The sequence below is a fragment of the Prosopis cineraria genome, unplaced genomic scaffold (genome assembly GCF_029017545.1).
Source record: "Prosopis cineraria cultivar Desert tree isolate PC_DT_omini unplaced genomic scaffold, ASM2901754v1 PC4, whole genome shotgun sequence".
Lineage (NCBI taxonomy): Eukaryota > Viridiplantae > Streptophyta > Magnoliopsida > Fabales > Fabaceae > Prosopis > Prosopis cineraria.
Window position 1 is genome coordinate 20,573,632 of NW_026555335.1, and position 5,178 is coordinate 20,578,809.

The following is a 5,178-nucleotide window of genomic DNA, read 5'->3' on the forward strand; positions in this document are numbered from 1 at the left end:
AAGGAAATGGATAAAATACCCTACATCATTTATGAAGATTTCTAGGAATTCAATGTTAGAGATATCATTGCCCACTAAAGTGGTTAATAAAGGTTATCTTCCTTACTAGATTAAGTTCCACCTAGATTCAATTAAACTTAGTTGGATTAGCTAGCTAACCTAACTCAATTCCCTAGATTAAGGTGAAGGGAGCCATAACCAACCATCTATATTAGGCTTCCTTGTATGCATTCCCTAGACATAGCCATGGCCAAGCAAGGTTATAGGACACATTATTTACAAACTTTGTCCATTTATTTAGGACCCATTTTATATGTTATATTCCCTTTTTTTGTGCATTCATATTCTTAAAAGCAAAAATTGTAAAAAGGGCAAAGTTGTGCTAGGCATATTTTGGTCTAAAACATTAACTTTTGAGAAAATGTATAAGAAAATTAGTCCAACTATGTTTTATGCCTTAGAGAATGAATATGAAATTAGTTTTTGAAAATTTAATTTGGTTTAGGAGATATTAATTAAAAATCATAGATTAAGGTTGTTGACTTTATTGACCAATTAGTGTTTTGTGCATTTGTGTGCATGAGTGTTTTCACTTGGAACATCCCTTATAATACATTTTATTGTTTCTCTCCCATCTAAATAATTAATTCTGTATGCCCAAATATAAATTATTATGTCACATGCATTTATTTGATTAATTTTGTTCATTTGTGACATCATTACACATATGCACTTGGACTTGTATAATTGGTCAAGGAAATGTAAGAAGGCATTATCGATATAAAGGGCATGCAAATGGTTGAAAGGATGGGGTAGATCATACTTCCTAAGTGCAAAGCATGGGATTATCCATATTAACATATGAATTATTACCCAACTAATGAGAATGAGCCACCTAAGGGCATGGGCACAAAGTGTGAAGTGCTCTAGCCATTTTAATTTTATTTTTGAATTAAGTTTGAGAGGCAATATTCTCCAAACTCAATAGGCATGTCCCTCATACTCAGAATTGAGATTTAATACCCAATTAATTCATCGTCTTCATTTAATCATTCATTCTCTCTCTCTAGTTCACCTTGTTCTTCATTATCTCCTCCTTCTCTCTAAAAACCCCACACTTCTAGCCCCTCTACTTCACTTTTAACCACAAAACACTACACTATTCCATTCATCTCACTTAGTTGAACCTATCCCTACCCCTTGCAAAGAGATTTGAAGCTTGATTCCACAATTTTCATAGAGCTCTATTAATCTATGTCTAGTTCTTAGAGGACTAAGATGGTTTTGATGTTTTATAGATAAATTCTCCATGGAATCCTAGAAAGGAGTTGATGGAAGAGGAGCATTGAAGAATACTTTTAGCTAAGCTCAACTTATTCCTCATCTTGTTTCAATTTCATTTGTAAAATATGACTATGATTGATTGTAGTTCAATTTGACTTTATTTTCATGGTTGGTTATAAATGTTGTATTGAAATAAGTTTTTTGGCTTGCATTTCTTCTTATTTTTGCTATTGGATTGTTTAGCCACTATGGTGAATTACATTGTAATATGTGATTTTCAAATGGTGATGTCTTGCAATTACTTAGCATGTAATTGTTTGGTAAATACTTGATTAATTGCTTAAGTTGCATCGTCTTGTTCTTGAATGCTTCTTCACCATGGCTTAAGGAAGGGATTTGATTAAAAACCTGGGCTAATCTAAGCTAAGCTAGTGAGGTTAGAAGCTAGAATTCTTCCATTAACAATGTCCTAGGGTTCCTACTTTAATAGGGAAGTTCCTAATCACAATTAGGTTTAGTTTTACAATTTTAATTAACTAGTTAATTAGGTAACAATTTCACTCATTTGGATAATCTATTCACCAAGTTAATATACCTAGGTAGTGTGAATCACCTTCTGTGAGAAACACTTAGGGGTGACCCTATTCTACATTAAGGTTAGTTCTAGCATAATTTTGAGAGATTAAGTGACTACACTCGTCAAAATTTTATGATGTTACTGGGGAGATTAGGTTTAACTCTTGGAAGGTTTACTTGGTGTTTTAATTTATTTTCCTTTTCATTTTTAGTTTAATTTTGCATTTTTGTGAATTTTGTGCTTTGTGAAAAAAAGTTTAAAAAGAAATTTTTTTATGTGCATTTTTGTTTTTTTCTAGTGTAAGAACTTGACAATACTCTGTTTTTAGTATTTCCATCTTAATTCAAAAATTGACAAGGAATGTGTTTGAAATATTTTATTCTTGAAATTTGTTAATTTGAAAGCTATACCTCTTAGCTTCATTTTAAAAATGGCTTCACAAAATTTGGATATGGGAATTGGTTTGTACACTTTTTGAAAGCCAACAAGATCTAGGGAGCCTTTACAGAAGATTCCAAAACCCTGTGGTAAATTAGAGTGAGCATAATTTTTATACTGTGTGTCCAAATTGGGTAGTTCGAGTCTCATATTGTTCCTTGTTGCCTTAGATTCTTTCTTGTGCTTATCATTTTCTTTATTCTAATCTACCATATCCTATTGGGAAGTTTGTTAGAAGCTTATAAGGTCATCTGGATGAAATTTTGTTTCTCCAAACTATTGATTTAGTTTTGAAAATTTTTGGGAACGATTGAGAAGGAATTTTGAGCTAAAATATTTATAGCATTGTCTTGTATATCTCTTTTGTCTCATTAAAATTTTAAGGGATTTCTCATGTGGATTTGTTGCTACAAAATCCATAAGTTCATTGTCTTTAGAGAGCAAATTGCAAAATTTCCAGAACAAGCACAACATCTTCAAATGATCATTTCTAACTCTTTCCGCTTTTAATTTTGTTTGTGTTTCTATTTTTGCTTGCTGAGTTTTAAAAGAAGAAAAAGAAAAAAAAACTCCTTTTCTTTTGTGTTTTAAGTAAAAAACAATCACTTGTTTTTGCATTCTAAGGCTTGTTTGTATGCTTTGATTAATTATGTTTCCTCAAAACTATAATTGTGAACCTCTTATCATAACCATTCTCAAGAACAATACAATTTTAACCCACATCACCAATAAAGAAATAAAAACTATATGTATTGTGAGTCTTCTTATCATTTTTATTTTGAGTGTTTTTTTGTAGGATATTCATCACTATATCATGAATACCAAGTGGAAAATTGCTACCAAATAATTGGAAAACTTACATTTTCTCAAAACCATAGTGAAAGAATTCCATATGATTTTCAGGATAATTACATGTGTCCTATGCAAGAATCATAAGGAATTTCATTCTATCAAGAGGATTCAATTTTTAGGGAATTTTAAGTTGGAATATTTATAGTATTTATAAATATATATATATATATCTCTTCTATCTCTGATTAAATTTTCAAGGGAATTGCTCATGTGGAGTTACTGCTACAAAATACACAAGTTAATTGTCTCCAAATAAAAAATTTTAGAATTTCTAGAACAAGCACAACATATTTAAATGAGTATTTCTAACTCTTTCCTCTTTTAATTTTTGTGATTTTATTTTGTATGTTTGTTTGTTTGCTTGTTGAGTTTTAAAAGAAAAAAAGATTCCTTTGCTTTTGTGTTTTAAGTAAGGAGAAAAACACTTATTTTTGCATTCTAAGGCTTGCATGTGTGCTTTAATTAATTATGTTTCCTCATAGCTATAATTGTGCACCTCCTTATCATAACCAATTTCAAGAATAATACAATTTTAACCTACATTACCAATAAAGAAATAAATATTATATGCATTATAAGTCTCCTTGTCATTTTTATTTTGTGTGTCCTTTTCTTATACGATATTCATCACCACATCATGAATACCAAGTGAGAAATTACAACCAAATAATTGGAAAACTTACATTTACTCAAGATCATAGTGAAAGAAGTCCATATGATTTTTAGGATAATTATATGTGTCTTATACAATAATTACAAGGAACTTCATTCTATCAAGAGGATCCAATTCAAGATAAAGTTCTAACGATCCAAGAAACGATGAGAAAAATTTAAGATGATCTTGAATCCATAAATCAATCCGTAGAGGCCACATTGGAAAGAAAGGATAAAGAGCTAGATAAGCTTCAAAATGTGTTACTTCAAGTCAACAATTCTTTTCAAGCTTCATAAATCCAAGAGTCATCTTCTTTAGGTAACAATTCTCCTGCTTCTATTGAGTTTGATTCTTCTTCACATTTTATAACATCCTAAATTCCCAATTCTTGGATTAATGCTAATTAAGGGGTGAATTAGTTATTTAATGTGAGATTAGGGTTTTGGATGGTGGAATGTGATTTTGACTCTTTAAGATGTTATATGAATAGATGGTAGTAAAAAAATGGCATTGCAAAGTAGAGTGTGTAACCCCAATGAGGAGTTTCCTCATTGTAAAACTCCGATAGATTAAGACATGTCTCACTCATGAAAACAAAAAGAAATAGAGGCAAAACACATGGGAGAGTGAAGAAGAAAGGGATCTCTCCTAGGGCAATTAATTTTAGGAGAAGGATGACATTTTTGACTTGTTACTTATCCGATAAGTCTTGTACTAATTTTTATGTGAGTTTTCTGTGCATTGTTTTGCAATAAGAACAATTTTAGCATGAAAAGTGGCTGTTGAAATGTTTGCATAAGTGAAAACTAGTTTTTCTCTATCAAATGTAATATATATATAAAGTATGAAATGTAAAAAAGTAGTGATTTATATGTAAAAGCATGATCATAGGGGATGGGAGTTCATCTAATGTATATGTGAATATGCGTATGGAGATGTGAGTGAATAAATCCATATGGTCAGGCTGGCACCATGGAACATCTAGTGCAATAAATTATATCGGCCTGACACTATGGGACATCCGATACAACATTATATTAGGATTGTTACCATAGGATATTAGGCAATCTGGCAACTCCCTATTGCCCATTAGGGTGCAGTTAGGAGTCAATGACACCTCTATCACAAGTATGTGAAATGATGGAAACCATAGTCCATAGGTGGGTTAGAATACCTTTAGCTAAGTGTTTCTACTACTAAAGGTGTGCTCAAGTTAGTATGTGATTGATCTAATAAAGCCTATGGTTTTGAGTCAGAGAGCTTTAGAGGTGTATATACTGAATTTCTTAACCCTGTGATTAGTTGTTAATCAAGGATAAAATGATAATTGATAAAGGATTAGAGATTCAGATAATTGGTTATTGATTTGTGT